Here is a 15,413-nt window from a genome sequence, read left to right as displayed (position 1 = left end):
TCTGTCTTCAAATTGCGATCCTCCTGATCTCTGCCTCCTGAGTAGCTGAGATTATAGACATAAGCCACTAGTGCCCAGCAGATGCAATTTTTCAAAAATATTTTTAATACATGGCTGACTGAATTTGTGGATACAGAAGGCTGCCTGTACTTTTTAAATTTATATAAGAAATCAATGAACAACTTACTAATTTTTTTAAACACAGGGGAAGGAGGAGGGAAAATAGTTAATACATATGTACCAAACGAGGAACACTATAGCTAGCTTTCATAAATAACCTTGAACCTGTCAGCACCACAGTGTCCCAGCTTCCTGTGCTCACAGCCCATGCAGACTTCCCTTGCCCTCTGGGTCTCAGCTAGGTGGGGCTCCTTGCTTGGTGGAGTTGTTCAAAGCTTTATTTGTAAAGCGTGTGCCTGCTCTTGGGTTCATGATCAACCTCTATGATCGGACAGGCAACATCCAGAAGCTTCCCTGGCTTCTAGATGAGGCCTCCGTCCCTCAGTGGATCACAGCATCCACTTCCTCCAGGTGATCAGGGTTGGTTCAGGTTGGTTTAGAGCATAAGTATCCCAGGATGGCCTCGTGTCACTTTGGTTACGGACACTGGTGAAACCATCCTTCCCTGGAGACTTAGATCTTTAAACTCACACAGGTCCAGGCTGCAGGGCTGGGAAGCAAAACCTTAGCCAGGGGACTATCAGGTGTGTCAATGAGAGGAACCCCTCCCACATGCACACCCTAAGATTGCTGGTCCTATGTGTTCAGCCACAGGCAAAACAACAACATAACACCTGTTTGGGCTCCAGAGACAACCACAGATGTGGTTTTTCACTCACCTTTGCTTATGCTCAGTGAATAAGCCACTGCTTTCTCTTCCTTCCTGGAACCTTTCTTTTTTTCCTTTTTTACTGTATAGCCTGTGTATTAGTTTGCTAGTACGACCATAACAAAACCAAGGATCACAGATGAGGTGGCTTAAACAAATATTTCTTTTCTGCCAGTTCTGGAGCTTGGAAATCAGCAGAATTCAAGGTCATAGCAGGTCGGTTTCTGATAAGGCCTCTCTCCTTGGCTTGTACTTGGCTGTCTTGTCTGTATGTCCTCAAGCAGTCTTTCCCTCTGGCGTGTCCTCGGTATCTCTGGATGTCCTAATCGCCTCTTCTTATAAGGACACCAGTCACGTTGGATCAGAGCCCACACTCATGACCTTATTTTAACTTAGCTACCTTTTTTAAGTCCTTATCTTCAAATACAGTCACCTTCTGTGGTCCTGGGAGTTAAGATTTCAACATACAGATTTGTGGGGGTTCACAATTCAGCCCATCTCAGGCTGTGTGGCCCCCGGTGGGCCTGAATACCTTGCTACCCAAGAGATCAGTGACACAGCTGCAGAGGGTGGGAAGTGGGTGATGGGAAGAGGGTGCCTCATGCAGCAGGTGCCTAGAGACTCAGGAAATAGGGTCTTGTGGGAAGTCCACAGGCAGAGAAGGAGAAAGCACTTGAGGCAGCCACCTCCAAGGACAAGTCACCAAGGAAGCCAAAAGAAGGAACTCTGGCACAGATGTTCAACAGGGACCCACCTCCCAGAGCAGGACAAGGTGTCATTTTGCAGGCCCAGGCCTCTTTAGGATTCTAAGCAGTGAGAGATAAGGTGGATAGTTAAGTGCTATCTCTCACAGAGCACTGGCTATGTGGCAGTGTCAAAGGCATGTGAACAGGAGATCAAGCCTCAGATGGCTGCTCTGCTGCAGAGTGGAGTGGGGGGGAGAAACGGGGGGAAGGGCGGGGGGGCAGAACTGTAGAATCCGGGGATCTGGTTCATGCAGGCTTCCCAGGCATCTATCCACCCCATGTGAGCCTGGGGACATGACAGTCCGGGCTGCAGTCTACTTCATGTTCAAAGGTGCAGGTTGTTGTGAGAATTAATAACAAAATGTCAGTGACCTTGTTCATGGCAGAAGTAAGGACATTGTGTGCCTTGTTTCCTTTGGTGTCTCTGCAAGCTGTTTCCTCTGTAAAAGGAGGTAGACAACTAGCCAGATATGCAGGGGTGTAAGAGGACTCAGGTGGCCTGTCCAGTGGGAAGCCATGGAGCCCTGGCTAAGGCCTGAGGACAATGGGACTCTGGTCCTACCCCCAGCCCACAGAAGCCCACGCAGAGAGAGGTTCTGGAGGGGCAGGGATAAGGGAGCCATGAGCCACCACCATGGGGATGCCCTTGACCGGCTCAACCCTGGCCCAAAGTGGCCATGTCCAGTTTTTGAGGTTGAGGAGTGTCACTGGGCTCAAGAGACATGCTGTGGAGAAGAAGGAGGTAGCAGCAGCCTGAGGGAGGAGGGAGCTCCTGTTGCGGGGAGGAAGTCTATTTATTTTTTAATCTGGTTTCAAGGTTTGTGCAGGATTCACCCCAGGGAAGGAGTAAGAACAGAGGACAGAAGCTCCTCTAAGCCATCTGTCCCTGTCTCCAGGGACACCCTGGCACACTTACAATTTCATAGAGGATTTTGCTTGGGAGAAAATGTTTTCTTATAGAGTTAGAAAGAGAGAGGGAGGGAGGGAGAAAGAGAGAGAAGGAATCATCCAGGGGCAAGTTAATTCTAAGCTGTCTTTCTAAGGCAGGTGACAATGACCTATTGTGACCTGTCAGCTAAGGTCCCTTTGACTGGGGAAAGTCCTTATGAGCTGGGAGAAATACCAGTGTTACACTGTTACCCTCCTGACATGGTCCAGAGTATCAGGAAAACCCTAATAATGAAATACTGTCCAAACTGAACAGTGACAGGAAGTCACACTGCTCACCAGACAAAAACCAAGAAACTCACCTAGCCCTAAATCTGTAGCTGTCCACCTATAGACATAGCTCATAAAAGCGCTGAGATCTTGGAAGGCAAACACACAAACATGTGCAATTTTTACTAAATAATTTAGGTTCTGGGGTGTGTATTTGTACGTGTATGTGTGTGTGTTATGTATGTTGTGTGTGTATTATGTATGTTGTGTGTATTGTGTATGTTGTGTATGTATTATGTATGGTGTGTGTATTGTGTGTTATGTATGTTGTCTGTATTATGTATGTTGTGTGTATTATGTATGTTGTATGTATATATATATATATATATAGTGTGTGTGTGTGTGTGTGTGTGTGTGTGTGTGTGTTTGTCCCACATCCTCAACACCACCTACACTTTCCTGGAGTCTACTTTTTTTTTTTTTTAATGGCAGTACTGGGCTTTGAACTCAGGGCCTTATGCTTACTAGGCAGGTGCTCTGCCACTTGAGCCACATCCCCAGCTCTTTCGCTTAGTTATTTTTTAGATAGGGGTTGACATTTTCCTCCAGAGCTGGTCTCTCCGACCTCACTCCTACCTCTGCCTCCCAAGTAGCTGATAGTATAGGCATGTATCTCCACACCTGGCCTTCCTGGGATCTACTCCTTTGGATCCAGATTAGGGGGTTCATTTTTGCAGTGTGACTTGGGTCCACACCAGCCATATTGGATTGGTCCAGGGATGGCCCCTGACCCAAGTCAGACCAACCAGAGCCTCCTCCTCAGGAGTGTGGAACCAGGCTCAGGAGATCCTGATCTGTTAGCAGAGGCAACTTTTTTTTTCCAAGGCAGGGTCTGGCAGGATGCTGCAGAGAAAGGAGAGTCACAGGAATGCAGAGAGCTAGGAGAAGAGGCTGGAGGACCCTGCATCCTTCTAGCACCCCAGTCTGGTCCCTAGACCACCACACCCTGCTTTGGGACTCTTTGCAGCTCCAGTGTGGCTTTTTGTCCCAACTTCCTCTTCTCTTAAAAAGCCAGCTAGAACTGGTTGCTTGCAAAAGACCTAAATCATGTGTAATTGACAGAATTGCTTTGCTATAGGAAATCTAGCCAATGCATGAAGACTCTGGAAAGTGAAATAAACACGTCCTATAATGTATGATATATCACAACCCAAGGAGGGCGGCTAGGGCTTGATTTCCACCTGGAAACGTGGATGGGTAATTCCCCATGACACTTGAGGGGACTCAGGGACTTGCTGCAAATTCTCCAAAATGGCCCATTTTATCCCTAGGGGCCCGAGACAATCCGTCTTCACAATGCTGTCCCACCCTGATACCATCTTCCCAAACCTCTTGCTTGCTGCAAAGTCTCAACTGAGCAGCAAGCAGACTCCGACTCCTGCCCTGATCTGACCCCAGTCACCTTCCTTTCCATCTTTCAAGCTCCAGCCACATGGCCAGTCAGCACAGTCTGTCTCCTCCCCGTCTTCCCACCTTCCCTGCCCCACCTGACCTGCTAGGGATCTTTTCTCTGGGGATCGACCCCCTACGTGTATCTGTGGGCAGCCTTTCCTCTTGCCATCTGTTCAGAACAGACGACGAGGAGGGCAGGCCTACCCCACCTCCTCTTGGCACCTTCCCAGGGCTGAGCGCCCTGCCTGGCACCAAGCCAGGGTTTCGCAAACTCTGCTTGAACTGAAACCCACTGTGGTTGTAGGTTCCAGAGTTGCTCTTTTTTTCTTGTTCCCACGCTGAGCTCCCACTCACAAAGTGGGGACCAGGCCTGAGTCCAGTTGAGTTTTCCTTGCAGGGTCCTACCATGGTGGGGGGGGGGTGCCCTTCCTGTCCCTCTTGCCAGAGCTTCATAGCCTGCTCTGGGCATCTGAGCTACATAGAGTGCTCAACCCTGCTCTGCTTGGTGGTCAGAAAGGACTTCCTATACCTGCTTCAAAAACAAGCAGCCTTGTCCCCATCTGAGCTGTACCTAGGCCTGCCAGTGGCTCCTCCCTCTTCCCTCCTTCTATGGGCAGCTTTCAGGAGACACATGAACTTGGCAGGCTGTAGGCCTCAGATCAGTTACTAGCCCAGGATCTGGAGGAAAAACCCAAACTAGTAGCAGCCAAAGAATTTTAGTACTGAGAAGGGGGTAGGGATGAGGGGCAGGCATTGGGGTTACTTTAAGGTCCTGAGCTTTGTGCTGAGAATGTGGGTCTCTCTTTCTCTCTCACTCTCTCTCTCTCACACACACATACCATGTGCGCATACCTACAAGGAGTGGTAGCATCTTTAGGGAGCCTATATGAGGGCCCCAGGCCTCCAGTAGGCTGCCATCCCTCTGGCCTGGACTGAGCACTGAGTAGTGGGTATGAGGAGTCAGGAAGGACAGTTCTGAGGGTGCCTTGTGTGTGACATGCAGGAACAGGGAGTGTCAAAGGGGCGCAGAGAACATATGTGTAAGAAAGCAACTTCAAGGGCCAGGTATGTGGTGTATGCCTGTAATCTCAGTTACATGGAAGGCAGAAGTAGGAAGATCAAGATCTGAGACAAAAACGTGAGACCTATCTAAAAAATAACCTAAAGCCAAAAGGACTGGAAGGTGTGGTTCAAGTGGTAGAGCACCTACCTGTCTAGCAAGTACACAAGGCCCTGAGTTCAAACTCTAGTACAGCTAAAAAAGAAAAACAAAAAAAGTACCTTTGTAATTGGCTGGTTACAAAGTAACTGGTTGAGCCCAGCCAGACTTCCCCTAGCCCTGGCCTTGTCCTTGAGGCTTCAGGGATGGGGGGGAGCTGGAGGATCCCTCCCTTAATGTGTGTACTGCAGGAGCTTCCAGGGCCCACTGGGCAGTGGCTGGGACGTATCTGGCTGCAAGGGAGCAGAGACCCATTGTCACCAAGGCTTTCGATCATTGTGGGTTGGGCTCAGCTACCTTGGACGTCCTCTGGGCCTTCCTCGTGGTGATAGCCACCCGCATTGGGACCTTCCCTCAAGTAATAAGAAGGGCAAGTTGCCTGGCCAGTACATCATCCTCCAGGAAAGCAACAAATTCCTTAGCTGACCATGGTTTAGGGTCACAGGCCACCCAAACTGTGCAGGAGGCTGGGAATGTGGAGATCAGTGCTGTGGCCGAAGCCAGGGTTGATCAGGGCCTGATCTGAGGCAGGAGGAGTGGGGCCCTGGAGACACTGTGGGAGGGCAGTTTGTCAGGGGTGACAGCATCAGCGAGCCCAGGAGAGGGCCCTGAGCCCCAAGATTCCAGCCCTAGTCTACAGCTCCTGCTCACCCCATGGTGACTTCCCTAAATGGATAAACAAGCCATGAGCACATGGCACCTGCCAGGGACTCCCTGGGTGGCCCTCAGAAGAGGCACAAGGTCATCTAGGGCCATGGGGTGGGAGAAAGAGAGCTGAGAAAAGGAACTGGGCAGTGCTGACTTCCAGGAAGGCGGGAAATCGTGAGGCCTCAGCCTAGGCCAGTCCAGACGATTGGAGAGGGGGTGCCAGCCAGCAGAGCCCGGGCCTTCCCCGTTCCAGATGCCAGGGCCGTGCAATGGTGATAAATGTGGCACCTGTCCTGGGGACAGTGCCCAGGGTTAGACATTCACTGTGTCCTAATCTTACTGGAACATTCCTCTGCCAGCCTTGCTGGGGGAAGTGGGGAGGGGGAGTGTTACTGCTGCCTTAGTCTGTGACTCAGACAGAGCCAGGGAATGCACAGGCTGGGGAGCACCAGTGCTTGCCCAGAGCCTCCCCAGCTCCTGAACCAATTTTGAGACTGTGGAAGGAGACTGGCCCTGTCCTTGGTCATTATGCAGAAACGAAACGTTGCCTAACCAGGGTAGAAACCACAAGAAGAGAAAAACACACAATGTTACTGCAGCTGGGCCTAAGAGTCCAGCCTCCTTCTCACTGTCTGTGGGGTGGAGGTGGGGGGATGGGCTGTGGTATTTGTTTTAAAGGAAATTAAAAAAAAAAAAAAACCTTTGCTGGTGCAGGACCATTTTTATCTCCCCAAAAGACCCACCTTTGCCAGAGGAAGTATAGCATTTGTTTAGGGACAATGGGGCCTGGGCTCTTTGTCATTTGGCTCTGTTCTACGGCCAACCCTGCCTGAGCTGTTCGCACACCTGAGCTAGGGCCCCACCTGCCCCCAGGGCTGGGGGCAGAGGAGTACTGTTCCTGTCCTGGGCGTGGGACACCACTGTGTTACCACAAGGCTCTCTAGATGTGTCTCACGAGGCTGTTGCTACTGTTACTGAGCAGGTCTCAGAGCAGAACCAGGCCGTGCAGACATGCCAAGGCAGGTGGGGGGCTGAGGGAGGGTCACTGTAAAGGTGGCACCTCGGACTTCGGAGGTCTAGAAAGAAGCTGTTTTCATTCCAGCAGAAGTGCACACGGTGAGCCAGACATGGTGCATACCTGTAATCCCAGGAGGCAGAAGCATCTAGAGTTTGAGCCAGCTTGGACACCTAGAAGGAAGGAACAAGGGAGGGAGGGAGGGAGGGAAGAAATAGAGAGTAAGCGCATGTTTTGTGTTTGCAGTTTGGGATGGGGCCTACCATTCTTCATCCTTGGAGATGCACGTAATCGTGTCATGGACTCGGGTGGGCAGGTGCAGGATAGAAGCCGGAGACTCACCTTTGGTTCTCCTCTTTCCAAGCAGCATCTGGGCAGTCCCCCCTCACTGGTGCCCCTGCCCCAGACTCTGACCCACTTTTTCACTGAGTCCACTCCTCAATAGTTTTTCTCTCAACAAAAAACTATCAACTGGGGGGCTGGGGCTGTCAGTCAAGGGAAAGTGCTTGCCTAGCATACATGAGACCCTGGGTTCCATCCCTGGCAACACACATGCACATACAGAGGTTGAATGGTCAAAGTGCCAGGGTCCTGGCGCCTCCCTGGGCTTCCCTAAGGAGGCATGGGGACAGGTCACCTCCCAAGGGTGTTCACACCTCAACCCCTTTGGTTCTGTGACTATCGCCAGGGACCAAAAAGGCATTATTTTATATGTCAGTAATCCTTGGAGACATGCCTCAAAGATGGAAAGGGGCACAGACAAGGGAGGTGGCTCAGGCCTCCCCAGAACACGTGCAGGTAACAATGACGTGGTTCCCTCCAGTACAGTCCTCTTGCCACAGTCAAACATAAACAAAGTCGAACTCCAGTGAAAACAGCAAGGACAGACCATTCAGTAACAGCTATGACAAGTGAACTCAGCTCAACTTCCCCAAAACAAAGGCTCAGTACAGCCAGGGGTGGGCTCCGGGAAAGACCCCATGGGCTGTTATGGGGGGATTGGTTTCTGAAAGTGGGCCCTTTGGATGTGCTAATTGGTGCTTATCTGGAAAAGAAACAGGCTTCTCTATCTTCTTTCATTTTTAATTAACATGTAATAATTGTGTGCTATTTCCATACCTGTATACAATGTCCAGTGATCAAATCAGGTATATCCACCACCTCAAACATTCACAGTAGCCAAGACCTGCAATCAACCTAGGTATTCAAAGAGAGATAAATACACAAAGAAAATGTAGTCATTCACTCTGTGGAATAGTATTGAGTCATGAAAATGAAGGAAATCTTGTCATTTAGGCAACATGGACAGAACTGGAAATCATTATATTAGGTGAAATAAGCCAGAAAGAAAGACAAATACTACATGTTTTCATTCATATGTAAAATATTTAAAAAAAAAAAAGTCAATCTCATAGAAATAGAATAGAATGGTGGTTACCAGAGGCTGGGAAGGGGATATGAGAGGGAAGACTAGGGAAATAGTAACGAGATATAAGTTCTACTGTTCTGGTGTACAGTAGGGTGACTATAGTATATTAGTCAGCTTTCTGTAACTGTGGCAAAGTACCTGAGATAAACAACTTATAAAGAGGAAAGGTTTGTTTTGGCTCACATTTCTGAGGCTTCAGTCCATGGTCACTTGGCCAAACTTCTTTGAAGTTTCTGGTAATGCAAACATCATGGTTGGGAGCATGTGGCAGAAGTCTGTTTGCCTCATGGCAGCTGGGAAGCAAAGAGAGAGAGGAAGGGACTGGGGTCCCACTTTCTTTTTCAAGGGCACACCCCCAATGACTTCACTTCCTTCCTCTAACCTCTTAGAGTTCCCACCTTCTCCCAATAATACCATAGGTTGGGGACAAAGCCTTCAACATAAGCCTCTGGGGACATTTAAGATCCAAACAAAAATGTTTACAATTTATTACATATCTCTTGGTTCCGTTGCCAGGAGGCTGTGGTGCAGGTCAGAGCAAGGGGCCCAGGCCAGTCGGGCCCTTCCCTCCACAAGGTCTGGGGCAAGAACTAGAGCAACTTCCTGGATGTTTGCATTTCAAAGAGAGGCTTCTAGGTCCCTGTGGAGACAGTTCTGGGTGGTGGAAGCTCTCCATCTTCAAAGGGCAGAGCATGGACTAACAATTGCTCTGCTCCCAGAGCATTCAAGGGTCTATCTGCCTAGCACTTAACAGCTACTGGCTTCATCATCCGAAGGATATGGCCTTGAGCTGCTAGCAATTATGCAAGTATTTTTCACATCTTTTAGTGTGTGGGTAGGGGGAGAAGCAGACAAAATCACTTGTGCTGAGAGTCTGAGTGTATGCAAACCAAGGTCAAAGCCTAGTTGAGCAGAGCACTCAGGGGAGCCCAAGTGGTTGAATTAAGGAAAGATTTTTCCCATCTCCTGCTGCTGTTGTACCTGGAGGCTCCTTCACTTCAGGGGATCTGCTCAGCTTGTCACTATCTGCCTAACGCTATTCCTGTCTAACGCTGTTGGAATGCACAGGAGTCCATGGTGGTCATGGGAGAGCTCAGACAACACTTACCCAGGTACATGTAATATAGATGGGTCTCCAAAGAATGATGTCACAAGCCACGTGGCTCCAGGGCACATAGACCCATCCGTCCACTGCCTACTGTGCTTCAAGGAAGCCCAAGTTAATCACATAGAGAGGTGATGTGGAGGACCACCAAAGCACAGAACAGTGAAGGAAACTTCTTGGACCTTCCAATCTAACGCAGCTACCCACTATATATGGTAACAATTATGACCCCAGTCAATGCCACGTGACTGTAGTGGCCCACAGAGTCATAAGAAATAATACATCATTATTTGAAGAGATGGGCTGTGCAACAGAAGTACAGAGGTCAGCCAGATAGGGTCCTCTGAGGTCTGAGGAGTGTGAGAAAGATGTCCTGTTACCATGTCACCTTCTAGAGAATGTTGTCATTGATGATGATGGTGTAGAGCTACCCTGTGATTTTGTTGCTTGGATATTTTCATCAGAAATACACTGAAGAGGATCTGGGGAAACACAAGGAGAGTGAGCAGGGGAACAGAAGTGGAGTTCCTTTGATCCTAGGAGCAGAACTAGGATAATAGCAGCTCACCCCACATTCAGACATGAACCCAAAAGTTCTTCATTACTGGAGTACACTGTAACTTCAATGTATTTGTTAAAAGATCATGCATTAACATCTGAATCCTTTAACACAGGAGTGTGGGAAGGGTTCAGGTCACAGAGGCAGGCCCTCGTGAAAGGATGAATGCCTTTCTCAAAGGAGTTGGTTAAGTATGGCAGGAGCTCAGGCCCAGTTTCTCTCATGCACATTTCTCCTCTTTCAACTTCTGCCATCTTAGGAAGCTGCACAAGGTCCTCACCACAAGCAGCCACCTTACTTGGGACTTCCCAACCTCCAAGACTGCGAACCTAAATGACCTCTTTTCTTTATCATGCACTCTGTCTCAGATGTTACTTAGGAAATGAACTCATGACTTAGCCAAGTTCAGGTTGACAGTTCAATGCAGGAACAAAAGCTAGCCCCAGATGTCACACAGTGGACAGGGTGTCTAAGGCAGTCCCCTGGGCTGAGCTGGTACAGACACTCAGGTAAGTCCTAGAACAGTAGAAAGCAAAAAGGATCTAGATTGGGGCTGGACACTTCACATTCTGTGACCATATGGGCCAAAGACTGGGCATGGTCCCCCTAGTAATGGTCTCTTCTGTGTGCCTGGCTCTGGCATCTGTTGTGGCCAAGAGGTGAAAGAACCTCTCTGGATACCTTCCCTGCCCTCCTCTTGGCTCCCTTTACTTTTGCCATGTTGTGGCCTTTGGCTCCCAGTGAGGGGTGGTGGACCACAGCCCATCCATTTCTGCTTCCCCAGCCCAGTGTCTTGGCAACAACTGACAAATGCTGGCACAATGACCTCCTAGGTTGCAAAGCTTGATTGGGAGGATGGCCTTGGACAGAGGGACACAAGGGATTCCTCAGGTGACCTGGAGACCGCAGGGAGGCTCTGAGTGGCCCAAGTTTTCAATCTCAGCCTTACCTTTTTTGGTTTTGCCTTCAGAAACCTCAAGGGTAAAATAAAACTAATAACATGATTGATTCACATGAAGAATGAAATGGCATATGGCCCTGGTGGGGACTTCATCAGTAGTAGATATGGCCTGAAAGTCTGTGTCAGTGATTCCTATAGTGTTGGTAGTAGCCTGGCATGAACAGAAGTTCTGAACCCACTGGGCCATGGGGTGTGGGAACAGGTGGGCTTCCCAATGTAAAGCCCAGCCTTCCCACAGTGGGGGGGAGGGTGGAGTGAACCGTGTCCTCCTTATTTCAGGAACCGCAGGTGATTGGCTTGGCAGAGGCCTGGTTGACCCAGATGGTGGGAAACCTGGCTCCTAGGCTGAGAAGTTTGGACTTGGAGTTTGTAGTGGAAGCCTTCAGGAAGCCTGTACGGGAAGGCTGGCCTGTCACTGGAAATTAAAAGAAAAAAATTAAACCACAATGCTTGGGAAGAAGAACTCTTGTAGAGTCCTGGACAAAATCCAGGATCCAGGCAGGTAAGGCTGGGCTCAGGCGTGGGCAGGTAGAATCCCATACATCCTGCTCTCAGAAACGCCACCCTCCTTGGCCCTTGACTCCCACCTTACTAGGGTGGTTTCAAAGAAACCCCAAGGCCTCCACTACATCCTGCCCCTGCAGGTGGAGGAGTTCAGTGCCACATGCCCAAGCGCCAGGTGGAGCCTCACCTTGGCCAGGAGCCTGCACAGGGGGAGCAGCCGGCCATGCTGCTCTACCCCCAAGGAGTGGAGAATATTTTGGGTTCAGAACCGGTCTGGATGGATTCTGTTTCCAGAGAAGCTTCTGCCAGCAGCCCTGGGAGCTCCATCTGCTCTGGGGAACACACAGGCTTCATCACATAGTCCTCCAACAAGAGTGCTTTGCTGCTCTACGGAAGCCTGCAGGGGCTGAGCCGTATCTGACCATGTCCTCTGCCAGGCTTGGAGGCCACAATCCTGCATGGAGCCTGGACCGTTCCGCTCAGATAAAATCCTACCTCCCATGCTGCAGCTGGTACCAAGCAGAGAACTTGACCTTTCTTACCCAGTTTCACTTTCACAAAACCGTGGGGCAGGGGTGGGGGAGGGGCAATTTTAATCCCATTTTATAAATCCAGAGCTTTGGTTTACATAAATTACATAACCCTCCCAGCAGATGAGGCTAGCAAGCAGTGGGATCATCCCCCACCCCCTCCCCCAGGCCTCATGAGGTGGATAGGGCTGCTGCCATCCTGAGTTTCCATAGGGCCAGAAACTGCCCCTCAGGTCTGCCTGAATCCAAATTATCTTGGAGGAGAAGTAAGCAAAGGTGATCCTCACAACACAGTGTCAAGGCTGGAAGAGGTCTGTCCGCCAGCAGGTCCATCAAAGCTGGGGCCTATGTGGGATGCCCACCTCTGTTGCGTGTACCCGCTGTAGTTGGGCTGCAGTTCTGTCTTTGTGCAGACAGACTCCAGGGCTCTGCTGCTATCCCCCAGCCTCCCCACCAAAGACCCTCTTTTGCCCCCAGGGCTATTAGAGTCAGGGGTGCTTCTTGATGGAGACCTTGGATGTATAGGACCTCTCTCTTCAAGGCCTTTTCCTCCTTAAACACAAAGCCTGATCTTTCCAGGGGGTGCCCAGGTTGTGCAGGGTATGGCTTAAATGTGAGGGAACAGTGTTGAGCAGAGGTAATTAGTCAGGAAAGTTCTGTGCTCATTAATTGGATTAATACCATTATGTAGGGAGGGGACTAGTTGTTGTGGGAGCAGGTTCCTGATAAAAGGATGACTTTGGCCTCCTTTGCCCCTTCCTCTACACCCCTCTGCTCCCTCTCTTGACCTTCTGCCTCCTGCCACAGGATGATACAGCAAGAAGGCCCTCACTAAATGCAGCCCTTTGACCCTGGACTTCCCAGCCTCCAGGACATGACCCACTCTGAGAAAAAGGAATGCCTTTAGCCTTCAGAAACTTTAGGGTAAATAATACTTACACCAGTGCATAGAAAGGCCAAAGCTGATCTTAAGAAAAATGCCCCTCTTCATTTCTACAGTGTTGATTAAAAAACAACCAACAGGTGGGTTTCATGGGCAAAGGCTGTTTCGGTACCTGGAGTCCTCCACTTACAGGGCTGCTGGTAAGGGTTTGGGACCTGCCTGGGGTCCTCCCCTGCCAGGTTTCTCTTGGCTCCTGGTGCCTGTGAGGCCCCAGAAGACACTAACCCAGCCCTGAACATGTCAGACCTGTTAGGAGTTCAGGCCCTTTCCAGTGCCCCATGGGTCACGCCTGTAAGAGTGGGATTGATTCTAAATCCTTCATCTGGGCTGCCAGCCAAAGGCCTGGCAGGAAGCAGGTGGGCGAATTTGGGAGGGGCACATCAAGGGTGACTGTGGTGGGATGCAGAAGATATGAAGCTTCCAGGGCTGCTGCAGCTGAGTGTCTCTGTGTGTGTGTGTGTGTGTGTGTGTGTGTGTGTGTGTGTGTGGTGTGAAGCCTGGGAGACAAGGCATCTGTAGGTAGAATCCAATGTACACAAATCCTCTGTTCATGGAATGATCAAACAGTACAGCCCCCTTTTGGATTGTCTATAAGACACAAATGCAAATGCATTTGTCCCTGATTCTTGTAGGAATCGAAAGAAGAGCATTCCCAGAGGGATGGCTACAAGCCATGCCCCTAACTTGGGTGAATCTGTGCTACCCAAGACTGCCTCTGACAAATCAGCTATTATGGTGTATTAGACAGCTTCTTGCTACTGTAACAAAATACGTGAGAAAATTAACTTATTAGGAGAACAGGTTTATTTTGGCTCAGTTTTGGAGGTTTCAGTCCATGATCTGTGGACCCTGTTGATTTGGCTCTCGTGGTAGAGAGCATGTGACAAAGATGTTCACCTCATGGAACAAAGAGAGAAGAAGAGAGCAGAGTCTCACAATCCCCTTTGAGGACATGCTCCCAATAACACAACTTCCTCCTATCAGGCCTTACCTCTCAAAGGCTCCAAAACCTCCCAAGAGCACCAAATGGCACTACACCTTTACCAAATGGCACTTGGAGGACACTTATCAAAACCATAGCAGAAGAGACGCTGCTTGGTCCCATTTGTATAAGCCACTGTCACTGCCGTCATGTGTCTAGTTATTACAGGGTCCAGCCTTGTGAATTCAAATGGACATATGACAGGAGCCAGCATACCTGAAATCCTGGATTTTGTGAGGGTTGCACTGATCATATTTGATTTGTTATTTCAGCCAGATGAGGAGTAGTTTCAGAGCATTCCAGTTCCCCTCCCACGCTGAGACCTTTACCCCACAGGTAAGGAGCCACAGGGGCTTCTGCTGACTGCCAGCACCTCCACCCTCTGCACCTTAGGAAACCAGCCGGAGGACCCGAGAGCAGAGCTGAGTCCTCATTCCACATGCACCTCACCAACCAGGGGCTTTGGAGACTCTGGGATCCCACTTATCCATGTCAGCCCCATGACCCACAATCCTAACGTCCTGGATGGTCGCATGCCCTTGTGTATGGACACCCAAGGCAGTGACTGGAAATCCCTATGGGAAGGATCGCGAGTCATACACCTCCATTCTCAGAGAACCAGCCTCTCCTTCGGTCTTCGCCGGGTCTGAGGACCGGCTCTGGAGCAGAGACTGACCAAGGAATTGTGATTTAGGGGCTGGAAAGGGGGCACCATCGGCCTCTTTGTCACCCATTCTGGGTATTATTTATTGCACAGTCAGGCAATGCCTGAGTTGACTGCCCACCAGTCCACCTCTTTGGTCATGGGTTCTGGGAACCACCTTCTTGGCTCTTTGGTCCAGCCAGCTGCTAGCCAACTGGCCACTCACTGAGCTAAGTGCATCCACCTCATTTCTGACAGTGAAGCACCACCATCAGTGGTGTAGCCCTTGCGGACCCTGTCATCCTCGCCATGGCTTTGGGAATCCCCGTAGCAACTTCTGTTGTCAGCCCTGATGCTCAGAGGACTGCCCCTTCCTGAGCTTAACAACACATCAACCCCTCACTAGCACTCTCTCTCAGAGGTCAATGGAGAGAGTCAGCTGGGTTTTCTTTTTTTTTTTTTTTCCATAGAGCAAGGTTTAATGGCAGGCCCAAACTGCCAGGCTGGCCAGGGAAAAGATGGAGCAGCCCCGAGCCTGGGCGAGCAGTGGCTTTTATAGAAGGGGGAGGGGAAGGAGGTTAGCGCATGCGCAGTAGTCTCTGGTAGGGGTGGGGCTGTCTTAGAGCGCGGGAGTTTGTTTAAGGGCGGGGCTGCAATTTTGGCCGATTCACAAAATGGAGACATTATTGT

The 15,413-nt window shown here is 50.0% G+C and overlaps 1 long non-coding RNA gene across 1 annotated transcript; it reads right to left on the bottom strand.

The window, feature by feature from the left end:
* Window positions 1-3,159: 3,159 nt before the first annotated feature.
* Window positions 3,160-8,794, bottom strand: LOC109698618 (uncharacterized). Its single transcript, XR_002213549.2, has 3 exons — window positions 8,680-8,794; window positions 8,187-8,264; window positions 3,160-7,240 (listed from the first exon to the last, which is right to left on the bottom strand). It is a non-coding gene; the product is annotated as an uncharacterized lncRNA (long non-coding RNA).
* Window positions 8,795-15,413: the final 6,619 nt, after the last annotated feature.

Source organism: Castor canadensis, chromosome 19 (assembly GCF_047511655.1).
Source record: "Castor canadensis chromosome 19, mCasCan1.hap1v2, whole genome shotgun sequence".
In the NCBI taxonomy this organism is placed as follows: Eukaryota; Metazoa; Chordata; class Mammalia; order Rodentia; family Castoridae; genus Castor; species Castor canadensis.
This window is presented reverse-complemented; position numbering and strand designations above follow the sequence as displayed.